Source organism: Sminthopsis crassicaudata, chromosome 3 (assembly GCF_048593235.1).
Source record: "Sminthopsis crassicaudata isolate SCR6 chromosome 3, ASM4859323v1, whole genome shotgun sequence".
Lineage (NCBI taxonomy): Eukaryota > Metazoa > Chordata > Mammalia > Dasyuromorphia > Dasyuridae > Sminthopsis > Sminthopsis crassicaudata.
In genome coordinates, this window is record NC_133619.1 from 290,398,640 (window position 1) to 290,412,482 (window position 13,843).

The following is a 13,843-nucleotide window of genomic DNA, read 5'->3' on the forward strand; positions in this document are numbered from 1 at the left end:
CAAAGACTCTGCTAAAAAGCTATTAGAAATAATTCAGAATTTTAACAAAGTTGCAGGATACAAAATAAATCCACATAAATCCTCAGCATTTTTATACTTTACCAACAAAATCCAACAGCAAGACATACAAAGAGAAATTCCATTCAAAATAATGGTCGACAGTATAAAATATTTGGGAATATATCTACCAAAGGAGAGTCCGTAATTATATGAGCAAAATTACAAAACACTTGCCACAAAAATAAAGTCATATTTAAATAATTGGAAAGACATTCAGTGCTCTTGGATAGGCCGAGCAACTATATTTAAGATGACAATACTCCCTAAACTAATCTATTTATTTAGTGCTATATCAATCAGACTTCCAAGAAACTATTTTAGTGACCTAGAAAAAATAACAACAGAATTCATATGGAACAACAAAAGGTTGAGAATTTCAAGGGAAGTAATGAAAAAAAAAAAATAAGTGAAGGTGGTCTAGCTGTACCTGATCTAGAACTGTACTATAAAGCAACAGTCACCAAAACCATTTGGTATTGGTTAAGAAATAGACTAGTTGATCAGTGGCATAAGTTATGTTCACAGGGCAAGGTAGTGAATAAAAATAGCAATCTATTATTTAACAAACCCAAAGATCCCAAATTTTGGGATAAGAATTCATTATTTGAGGAAAACTGCTGGGAAAACTGAAAATTAGTATGGCAGAAACTAGGCATGGATCCACATTTAACACCACATACTAAGATTAGATCAAAATGGGTCCAAGATTTAGGCATAAAGAACGAAATCATAAATAAATTGGAGGAACGTGGAGTGATTTACCTCTCAGACTTGTCGAAGAGGAAGAAGTTTGTGTCCAAGGGAGAACTAGAGACCATTATTGACCACAAAATAGAAAATTTTGATTACACCAAATTAAAAACTTTCTGCACAAACAAAACTAATGCAAACAAGATTAGAAGGGAAGGAACAAATTGGGAAAACACTTTTACAGTTAAAGGTTCTGATAAAGGCCTTATCACCAAAATATACAGAGAATTGACTTTAATTTATAAGAAATCAAGCCATTCTCCAATTGATAAATGGTCAAAGGATATGAACAAACAATTTTCAGATGATGAAATTAAAACTATTTCCACTCATATGAAAGAGTGTTCCAAATCACTATTGATCAGAGAAATGCAAATTAAGACAACTCTGAGATATCATTACACACCTGTCAGATTGGCTAAGGTGACAGGAATAAATAACGATGAATGTTGGAGGGGCTGTGGGAAAACTGGGGCACTGATTCATTGTTGGTGGAGTTGTGAAAGAATCCAACCATTCTGGAGAGCAATGTGGAATTATGCCCAAAAAGTTATCAAAATGTGCATACCCTTTGACCCAGCCATACTACTACTGGGCTTATATCCCAAGGAATTACTAAAGAAGGAAAACAGACCTGCATGTGCCAAAATGTTTGTGGCAGCCCTTTTCATAGTGGCTAGAAGCTGGAAGATGAATGGATGTCCATCAATTGGAGAATGGTTGGGTAAATTATGGTATATGAATGTTATGGAATATTATTGTTCTGTAAGAAATGACCAACAGGAGGAATACAGAGAGGTTTGGAGAGACTTACATCAACTGATGTTACGTGAAACGAGCAGAACCAGAAGATCATTGTACACTTCAACAATAATACTGTACAAGGATATGTATTCTGATGGAAGTGGATATCTTCAACATAGAGAAGAGCTAATTCATTTCCAATTGATCAATGATGGACAGAATCAGAGACATACAGAAAACAAACACTGGGAAATGAGTGTAAACTGTTATTTTTACCTTCTGAATCCAATTCTTCCTGTGGAACAAGAAATTCGGTTGTACACACGTAAAAAAAAAAAAATAAATAAATAAATAAATAAATTATTAATTCAATAGTTTTTTTACTTTCAATTTGATTAATCTCACCTTTTATTTTTTGAATTTCAAGTTTTGTGTTTGTCTGGGGTTTTTTAATTTGTTCCTTTTCTAGCAAATTTAGTTGTAAGCCCAATTTGTTGGCCCTCTCTTACTGTAAAATTCCCCTTATTACTGCTTTGGCTGTATTCCACACATTTTGGTATGATGTATCCTTACTGTCATTTTCTTGGGTGAAGTTATTAATTATGTCTATGATTTGCTATTTTACCCAATCTTTCTTTAGTATAAGATTATTTAGTTTCCCATTGTTTTTTGGTCTATTTTCCCCTGGCTTTTTATTAAATGTAATTTTGATTGCATTGTGGTCTGAAAGGATGCATTTACTATTTCTGCCTTACTGCATTTGATTTTGAGGTTTTTATGCCCTAGTATATGATCAATTTTTTTATAGGTTCCATGAACTGCTGAGAAGAAAGTATACTCCTTTCTGTCTCCATTTAGCTTTTGCCAAAGATCTATCATATCAAACTTTTCTAGTATTCTATTTACCTCTTTGACTTCTTTCTTATTTATTTTGTGATTTGATTTATCTAATTCTGAGAGTGCAAGGTTGAGATCTCCCACTATTATAGTTTTGCTATCTATTTCTTCTTGCAGCTCTCTTAATTTCTCTTTTAAGAATGTAGGTGCTGCACCACTTGGTGCATATATGTTTAATATTGATACTGCTTCATTGTTGATGCTACCCTTTAGCAGGATATAATGCCCTTCCTTATCTCTTTTAATTAGATCAATTTTTGTTTTTGCTTGATCTGAGGAGAGGATGGCTACTCCTGCTTTTTTGGTTTTGCCTGAAGCATAATAGATTCTGCTCCACCCTTTTATTTTTAGTTTGAATATATCACCCTGTTTCAGGTGTGTTTCCTGTAAACAACATCTTGTAGGATTATGACTTTTAATCCAGTCTGCTAACTGCTTCCTCTTTATGAGGCAGTTTGTACCATTCACATTTATGGTTAGAATGACTAATTCCATATTGCTTGCCATCCTATTAACCCCTGCTTATGCATTTCCCCTTTCCTTCCCTCTTAACCCCCTACCCAATATTAAACTTGTGAACACCCCTTGCTTTTCACAACCCTCCCTTTTTGATATGCCTCCCCCAACTTAAAGTTCCTCCCCTTATTTTACCTTTTTTCCTCACAATTTCTGTATTCCTTTCTCCTTATCTTACTCCTTCCCTCTCACTTTTCAATGAAGTGGAAGAAATTTCACCATAAATTGAATATGTCTACTGTGTATCCTGCAACTTTGCTAAAGTTTTGAATTATTTCTAACAGCTTTTTAGCAGAGTCTTTAGGGTTCTCTAAGTACACCATCATGTCATCTGCAAAGAGTGATAGTTTGATTTCCTCATTACCTACTCTAATTCCTTGAATCTCTTTCTCGGCTCTTATTGCCAAGGCTAGCGTTTCTAGTACTATATTGAATAGTAATGGTGATAGTAGGCAACCTTGTTTCACTATTGATCTTACAGGAAAAGCTTTCAGTTTATCTCCATTACATGTGATGTTTTCTGACGGTTTTAACTATATGCTCCTTATTATTTTAAGGAATAATCCATTTATTCCTATACTCTCAAGTGATTTTATTAGGAATGGATATTGTATTTTATCAAATTATTTTTCTGCTTCTATTGAGATGATCACATGTTTTTTCTTAATTTGGTTATTGATATACTCTATTATGCTAATAGTTTTCCTAATCTTGAACCAGCCCTGCATTCCTGGTATAAATTTCACTTAATCATAGTGTATTGTCCTGGGGATGATTTTCTGTAGTCTATTTTCTAATATTTTATTTAAGATTTTAGCATCAATATTCATCAGGGAGATCGGTCTATAATTTTCTTTCTCAGTTTTCAGCCTATCTGGTTTAGGTATCAGTACCATGTCTGTGTCATAAAAGGAATTTTGTAGCACTCCTTCAAACCCTATTTTTTTAAAATGCTTTATATAGCATTGGAGTTAGTTGTTCTTTAAATGTTTGGTAGAATCCATCTGGTCCTGGTGACTTTTTCTTGGGGAGCTGGTTAATAGATTGTTCTATTTCTTTTTCTGAAATAGGACTATTTAAGCAATTTACTTCCTCCTCTGTTAATCTGGAAAGCCTATACTTTTGGAGTTAGTCCTCCATTTCACATAGGCTATCAAATTTAGTGGCATAAAGTTGGGCATAGTAACTCCTTATTATTGTTCTAATTTCCTCCTCATTGGTGGACAGTTCCCCTTTTCATTTTTAAGACTAACAATTTGATTTTCCTCTCTCCTTTTCCTAATTAGATTTACCAAAGTTTTATCTATTTTATTGGTTTTTTCATAAAACCAACTCTTAGTTTTATTTATTAGTTCAATAGTATTTTTACTTTCAATAGTATTAAGTTCTCCTTTTAATTTTAGAATTTCAAATTTAGTATTTCATTGGGGGTTTTTAATTTGCTCATCTTCTAGCCTTTTAAGTTGCAAGCCCAATTCATTGATCTTCTCTTTCTCTATTTTCTTCAAGTAAGCCTCCAAAGGTATAAAATTTACCCTTATTACCACTTTAGCTGCTTCCCATAAATTTTAGTATTATGTCTCATCATTGTTATTATCTTGAGTGAAATTATTAATTATGTCTATAATTTGCTGTTTCACCCGACCATTCTTTAAGATGAGATTATTTAGTTTCCAGTTACTTTTTTATCTATTTCCCCCTAACTTTTTGGTGAATGTAGTTTTTATTGCATCATGATCTGAAAAGAAAGCCTTTACTATTTCTGCCTTCCTGCATTTAATTTTGAGATCTTTATGACATAATATGTGGTCAATTTTTGTATAGGTCCCATGAACTGCTGAGAAGAAAGTATACTCCTTTCTGGCATCATTCAGTTTTCTCCAAAGATCTATAATATCTAATCTTCTTAATATTTGATTTGCCTCTTTAATTTCTTTCTTATTTGTTTTGTGGTTTGATTTATCTAATTCTGAGAGTGCAAGGTTGAGATCTCCCACTATTATAGTTTTGCTGTCTATTTCTTCTTGCAACTCTCTTAATTTCTCCTTTAGGAAGGTAGATGCTATACTACTTGGTGCATATATGTTTCTTATTGATATGGCTTCATTATTTATGCTACCTTTCAGCAGGATATAGTTTCCTTCCTTATCTCTTTTGATTAGATCAATTTTTTCTTTTGCTTAATCTGAGATAAGGATGGCTACTCCTGCTTTTTTGACTTCACTTGAAGCATAAAAGATTCTGCTCCAGCCTTTTACCTTTACTCTGTAAGTATCTCCCTGCTTTAAATGTGTTTCCTGTAAATAATATATTTTAGGATTTTGACTTTTGATCCTGTCTGCTATCCACCTCCATTTAATGGGAGAGTTCATCCCATTCACATTTACAGTTAAAATTACTAATTCTGTATTTATTGCCATCATAATATCTTCTGATTATGCTTTTTTTCCCTTACCCACACTGAACCCCTTGCCCAGTATTAAACTTATGAGCCCCACTTGCGACACACAGCCCTCCCTCTTTAATATCCCTCCCTCCTCCCTTTAAATCTCTTTCCCTTTCTTATTCCCTTTCCTTATTGCTCTTTTCCTTTTCTTCTTTTTAATGATGTGAGATAGAATTTTCTGTAAAACTAATATGTTAATTATTTTCTCTTTGATCCAATTCTGATGGGAGAAAGGTTCACACAATGTTTCTCCCCCTCTCTACCTTCCCTCAGATATAATAGATTTTCTTTACCTCTTTGTGGGATGTGTTTTCCCTCTTTTTATCTCCCCTTTCCCTTTTTTTCTGACACTGTCCTATTTCCATTTTTACTTCCTTTTTTTGTTATATTCTCAAAATCAAATTATACATGTAGTTTTAACAGAAATACAGTTCTCAAGAGTCCCTTTTACCTTTTTCTGCTTCTCTTGAATCCTACAATTGGAGATCAAATTTTTTCTTTAGATCTGGTTTTTTACTTAGAAAAATATGGAATTCATTTGTTTCATTAAATGCCCATCTTCTTCCATTGAAGGAAATGCTCAAATTAGCTTGATAGTTTATTCTTGATTGCATTCCAAGTTCTTTTACCTTTTGGAATATCAGATTCCAGTCCCTTAAATCCTTTATTGTAGAGGCAACCAGATCTTGTGTGACCCTTATTGTGGCACCTTTGTATTTGAATTGTTTTTTCCTGGCTGCTTATAATATTTTTCCTTAGTCTGATAGTTCTGAAATTTGGCCACAATGTTCCGTGATTTTTTTTTTTTTTTTTTTTTTTAGGGTCTTTTTCAGAAGGTGTCCAATGAATTCTTTCAATGTCAATTTTATCTTCTGGTTCTATTATCTTTGGGCAGTTCTCTTTGATGATTTCCTGTAAAATAGTATCTAGGCTCTTTTTTTCATCATAATTTTCAGGAAGTCCAATAATCCTCAGATTTGTCTCTCCTAGATCTATTTTCCAGGTCTGTCGTTTTGGCAAGTAGATAGCTGACATTTTTTCTGCAGATTTTCATTTTTTTGGCTTTGCTTGACTGATTCTTGGTGTCTCGGTGAATCATTTATTTCTGTTTGTTAACTTCTGATTTTTAATGAGTTATTTTCTTCATTAGCTTTTTAAACTTCTTTATGTATGTGTCCAGTCAAGTTTTTAAATGAGTTGTTTTAGTTCATGGAATTTTTTTCCATTTCATTAATTTTTTTTTTTTCTTAGTGAGTTATTTTCTTTTTCCAATTCACAAATCCTACTTTCTTGGGAATTCTTTATCATTTCCAATTCACAGATCCTACTTGCCTGTGATTTCTTTACCTTTTCCAACTCCTTAATTCTGTTTCCCTGCACTTCCTGTGAATTCTTTAACTTTTCTAATTGACATTTCAGGAAGTTGTTTACCTTTTCTAATTCATATTTCAGGACACTGTTATTCTCTAGCATAGCTTCTCTTTCCTTTCCCTATTTTTCTTCTAATTCTCTCTTCAGATTTTTAATAGTTTCTTCTAGGAGAGCATTATTTGGGGAATTGTCTGGAGGCTGTCTGCCTCCTCATGTTTGGAAACCTGCTCTTTTTCTGCATAGAAGCTTTCAATCATTTTCTTCATTTTTTTGCTCATTTTTTTTAAGCCTTTAGAGTCTGCTCTCAGGGCAAGGAGATTATCAGCTTCCTCTGCAGAGCAAGGATCGGTTTATGGGCAGTATTTGTCCTCTCAATGGGCTGAAAGGAATGGCTGAGTTGCAGGAGGGCTCTGGGAAGAGCTCCATGGGGAAGTGATTGTGCCTGGGTATCATGTCTGGGCTTTGTAAGTGCCCTGCTAGGAGCCCTGCTGTGAGGATTAGTGACTGCCTTGAGGCTAGTGGTTAAGGAGCAAAGGTATCACTGCCCCCCCCCCCCAAATGCTCACTTTGAGTATTTGGCATCATCCTGTTCCTCACTGTACCAGAACTGTCCCTGCCTGGGGGAGCGCAGTCGGGCTGGGTGAATTCAACTACCCCCGGCTGAGCCCGTCACTATACAGATGAGAGGCTGCCCTGGGTTGTGCCCCTGCTGTGTGTGACTGCCCCCCCCAGGAGCCCCTTGCTGCTGAATGCCCCAAAGAGCTGTGTTATGGTCTACACTAGGTCACTTCCGGTCCTGGGTAAGTGCAGCCAGAGCCTCTCTGGCTTTGGCAGCCCTCAAAGTACCCACTACTCCAGGCTCCAACTTCCCCTGACTCTGCCAGCAAAGCAAAGTAGTCAGACTACAGCTGAGAGCTCTGTGTAAACCTTCCAACTGCAGATGCCGCCCTGCTTCCCATTCCTCTCCCTGCTCTGAGCTAGTCTACTTCCACCACCTCAGGTCAAACTTTTTCTGGCAATATTCCAGATTATCTTCCACTGTTAAGTTCTTGAATTTCCAATCTTTGTGGGTTTTAGCAGTCAAGCGCTGTGTTTGAGGCTGAATTAAATATTGGGTAAAAAGGGAATCAGAGAGCTTAGAAAGTACCAAATAGCTTCTCCACCATTTTGGCTCTGCCCCCATCTTTTTTAATTTTTTAATTTTTGCTATCACTTGATCTGAGATCAGGATGTCAGCCCTGCTCTTTTCACTGCACCTGAAGTTTATATAGATTCTGTTCCAGCCTTTAACCTTTACTCTATAGGTATCACCCTGCTTTAAATGTGTTTCCTGAAAACAACATATTGCAAGATTTTGACTTTTAATCCAGCCTCCTCTTTATTCACATTTACAATTAAAACTACTAATTCTGTATTTCCTGCCATCTTATTACTTTTCTCTTTCCTTTCCCCTTACTCCTCTCCCCAGTGGGCACCAAATGCCTCAAGCAGCCCTGCCCCTTTCTTACACCTTCCCTGTAATGTTCTTTTCTTTAAAATATAATCGTTCTCTGGGAGCAGATTTCTTGGAGAGCTTTTGGAAGTAGCCTTTATTTCAGTTCAGTTCATAATCCCAAATGCAGCCAAGAGTTAAAGTCCAGATCCTTGATTGTGTCCTTCAAAGTCCTGAATCTTTTCCTGGGCCTAGTTAGCTTTCTTAGAGGCCTATCTCTCCCCTTAGTTCCAAGAGCTCCCTCTGAATATCTCCAGCAGCCTCAGCCTCTTGTCCTACCAATGTCTCCAGCCAGCACAAATGTAGAAGTTGGAATGAATCTTGACTCTGAATTTTCCGAAGTCCTCCTCAAGTCCTCTCCCGAAATCCCCCCTGTGCTGAGAGCTTCTTGCTTATATGCTGCACACCAATCGTTTCATCACTGGGAAACCATTATTTGTTGTAGGATTAAATCAATGCTAAATTAGATTTAACCATTGTCTCCTCAATTCCACTCAGTACCTTGTTTAACTTTCTGGCCTATAACATCTCCTTGTAGGATCAGATCAATCATACTAAACCATGCTAAATTATATAATTATTGTCTCTACCCATTCTAGTGACTTAGCACCTTGTAACAATCCTAACACTTCCCCCTACTATGTGTTTTGTTTATTTTATTTTATTTTTTATAATTAAAAAAATCTTATATGAAAAATGAATTAACTATATATATGTATGTATATACATACACATATATATATTTATTTATAATATATAATAATGAGAAGTCTTGACTAAATATTCTCTCTAATGTCCCTTCTTGTTCTTTGATGTAGAAACAGAGAATTTGTATGACTTGTCCAAAATCATGGACAATGTATCATCAGTTAGTAAATAAGAATGCCCAGATGTAAACAACACAAGATCTTTTTGTTGCATTTTAAATCCTCTAGTTTTCTTACATACAGAGTAAACTTAGAAGAAAAGGCAGTAGATGAATACTTCGGAATTTGAGAACCATTATTCAATTCATATTTTCATTATGTTGCGGAAAAGCAAAGAAGGCCTCTAGTAAATTGAATGGGACCCCTCTGGAGGACTTTGGGGATAAGGAATGAATAGACAGGCATAGATGAGTTCAGATCTATATCATTGAAAGTAATTCCCAAATCAATGAGAACACAGATAAGTTGCAGCTTTTGAAAGTAAAGGAATAACCTGGAAAATATCTATAGTCCTATCCAAAACTCCTTGATACTATCTTAATGGCTGTATTATAAAAAAATTAAGACTTTATTTAGATCTAGAGAGTATAACTAGGAATAATTGAATAATTGTTGGAAGGTATACAGACAGTTTTCAATGGATTTAAAAAAATTTTTTTCTCTGATTTAGAAGCATCCAAAAGGTAGATAAGCCGTTGTCAAAAGCCATGGGTTCACCATCACTGGAAATCTCAGGGAGAGAAAGGTCGTCATTTCTAAATGCTATAGTAAAAGAAAATTTTGGTTAGTTATGTCAGATTAATCCTCTGAAGTCCTTTCTAGGTCTAAAGTATGAAAATAATAGACATTTTAAGGGGAAGCCTGTGAAATCCAGTAAGATAGAAAAAATAAATAAAATATGCTAAAAAGCAAACAAATTAGGTTCACATATTTACATTTCTACTGAATGGGTATTAAATTTAGTAATTGCCCATAATTGTGGGTCCATTTTCCAAAGGCTGTTTCTCTATATAAACATTCTCTCCCTATGACTCAATGATTCTCATGGATATAATAATCTTTATGCAGATGACTCTCAGGTCTATAAATTCAGGTGCAGTGTGACTTCTAAATTCATCTGTCTTCATGTGGACAATTTGACTTAAATGTTCCATAGCTATCTCAAACTCAATATGTCCAAAAGAAAACTCAATATTTTCATCTAAATACCTTTCCTTATTCCAAATTTAATCTATTTCTAAATTTTTCCACCAGTAATGTTTACAAAAATTAATAGGGGCAACTAGGTGACATAGTTGATAAAGTACCAGCCCTAAAATCAGGAGGATCTGAGTTCAAATATGGTCTCAAAGACTTAATATTCTTAGCTATGTGACCCTGGGCAAGTCACTTAATTCCAATTGCCTCAGGGAAAAAAAAAGTTAACAATAGCTTTTTTTTTTTAATTTTCAAATACATGCAAACATAAGTTTCAACATTCACTCTTATAAAACCTTTTTTCTCCTTCTCTCTCCTTTACTCCCTTCACTAATTGTAAGTAATCCAACATAGGTTAAATATGTGTAATTTTTCTAACCATATTTTCACATTTATCATGCTGCAAACAAAAAATCAGATCAAAAAAGGAAAATTGAGAAAAAAATCAAGCAAAGAGGAACAAACAATGTGAAAATACTCTCTTGTGATCCATACCTAGTCCTCTTTCTGGATAGAGATAGATTTTCTCCATCATAAGCCTATTGAAATAGGCCTGAATATATTTCATCTTGGAAAAGAGCCAAGTCCATCAGAGCTTATCTTCACATGATCTTGTTGCTGTGTACCATGTTCTCTTAGCTCTATTCACTTCACATAGCATCAGTTCATGTAATTCTTTCCAGGCTTTTCTGAAATCATCTTGCTGATTATTTCTTATAAAACAATAATATTCCATCACATTAATATATTATAACTTATTCAACCATTCCTCAATTAATGGACATCCACTCAATTTCCAATTCCTTGTCACTACAAAAAGGGTTGCTACATTTTTGCACATGTGGATTCTTCTCCTGTTATTATGATCTCTTTTGGATAGACACTGCTTGATCAAAGGATATGTGCATTTTGACAGCCTTTTGGGCAGGTTAATCCATTCTTAATCAATAACTAACAAGAAGAAACTTAAATCTATCAATATATCAGGGTTGCCATACCTTTGGTTTAAAAAGTAAATAATGATTCACTGAGAAATTAATCTCTTTACTCTGATTCATCCAAAGATGCTTCTGTCATGTTAACAGAATTATGAAAGAATTCTGTTTAAAAAACATTGATAGAGAAAGATGGATATTTATTTAAATGGGCTGTTGAATAAATAGTATTGGTTGAAATAGAGGAAATGCTCAATTTGTTCTATAAACAGAAACATTAACGAAAAAAAATTCATTCAAATAGATTTTAATCAATATTCAAGATAAGAGTATATATGAAATACACAGAGTCTCAAACCAAAGGAAAGTGAAGATACAGGATTCAGGTGTCATTGTAATAAAAGGAAAGGACACTGCAATAGATCAGTCATATAGAAAGGACTTTAGTATATTGGTGTCTTATATTTAGAGCAGAGAGTTAGTAGCATAGTAATTCGATAACTAGCCTCTAAGTCAGGAAGATCTTTATTTAAAAGCCCTACCTGTGAAATATCCGGGCTATGAGACACAAGACAACTAATGTAATATCTTAGTGCTTCAGGAAATTCTTTAAGAAAATTTATTTAAGTTATGGTTTAATAGTAACTTAATAATAATTATAATAATGACTATATTATTATTATTGAAGTTAATTTAAAGAAGTATTTAAATATATAATAATATTAATAATAATAAGCATTGTTATTAAAATTTGTTTAAATAATATTTTAAAATATTGTAGTGTAGAAGATATCTCCTCATCAGGAATTATCTATATTAATAAAATCATAACTCTGTCAACTACCTGATTCTTTAAAATCAAACAAACAAAGAAACGATGGCAACAAAATTCACCAAACCAACACCCTGTTACATCCATGTGTTACATGTGTAAAATCTTATTTCAAGGAGGTAAGGAAGAGGAAGTTACAATGATATATATATATATATATATATATATATATATATATATATATATATATATATATATATATATATATATATATTTAGATAAATATCTATTTATGACTAACAAATTGCCATTGGTAAACTCTTCCCTTGTTAGAAAGGAAGTTCCTACAGAATAGGGATTGTTTTAATCTTTATTTTTGTTTTTGTTTTATCTCTAGCAACTATCAGAGTATTTGCCACTCAGTAAGGACTTAATAAATGTTTTTGATTATTCATATTTAATATTAAGCACATAATGTTTGCTACCTAGTCAATCTTTTTGAATTAGTTGGCAAGACAGGTAGAGAGTTGGTCTCAGTCGGGAAGAATTAGCTCGTCTCACTTCTGGTGCACACTTGGTGTGACTAGCCCTCACTTAAGCTCTCAGTGTCCCCACTCAATTCTTTAATACTATGTGCTGCAGAAAAGTTATACATTTGCATTTGTAGAGGGAGTTTCTTCATCCAATTCAGAGGTCAAGAAACTTCAATTTCATTGTCCTCATCACCAAACAAACAAATAAGTGTTAGAGCTAGTCATCTCTGAGATCTCTTCCAACACTAACAAAGTTACATGGCAGAAGGCCACATTTTATAAGCTGCTTTTAAAAGAAAAACCATTTTTTTTTACATTTTTTTAAAAATAATTTTGTAATATTGTTTTAAGCACTTTTGTTGTTTTTGTAGAGCAAATAGTTTTAAATAACTAATACTTATAATTAAACCATATGGAAAACATGTTAAGAATGTGCCTTCATAGTTGAAATATAAGAGTTGATAATCCAGGTCCTGGCTTTTCATTTTACTCAATATTACGTATTATGTGCATGAAATATATTTGGTAGGTTGTTTTGGAATTCTCACTCTTTCCTCTTTCATTTCTTACCTATCATTCTCTGAATGCCTATTACTATTGCCAAAGGAAGACCAATAGATAGAAGATTAAATTCATTACTTTAGGGGTTGACTATTCAATTTTACTATATTTATGACAGAAAACAACATTTGAGCTAAACCAAACCTCTGTGGACCTACTTGTCACTAAACTTTTACTCAGAGTTTGAGAGGAAATAAACCAGTTTAAATAGAGGTGCCTGCCTATTGCAACTAGACAGCAAATCAGGAGAATAAGACAGAACATTTCATTTTGGGAGTTAGGGAAACAAAAGCAGATTCTAGGGGAAAGAAATTATGCAGAAGATAGAAAAAAGAAATAAAGTATATGTGCATAATGAAACAGTAAGTTGGCCTCAGAGTCAAAAAGATTTTTGTTCAAGTCTCACCATTGAAATATAGTAGTTTTATGGCCTTGATTAGTTACCTAATGCTTAGCGCTCCTATTCAACTTTAAATCAAGATCAGTTGGTAAAATTTATAGATCTATTTTGGTTAAAAACAAAACAAAATGAAACTTCATCATGGCCTCTCCACCAAGGAATTCCTGGACTCATTAGTTCCTATTTCTAAAAAATTAGGGGGTGGGGAAGGAGCTAAATAATAGGTATTTATAGAGCAACATTCTATATTATATGATTTGAGGGGTTGCAGAATGACCTAATATTTGCAAAAACTTATATAAAAATATTATTTTACTCCATCTTCACAAATTATTGTTCAACTCAAGATCATTACTTCTTTTTTACAGATAAGAAAACTCAAAGCAAGAAGGGTTTTAATGATTTGGTTTGGGTCATATATTATCTGAGGAGAAAGGGGCCAAATGAGGAGGGCAAAGTATC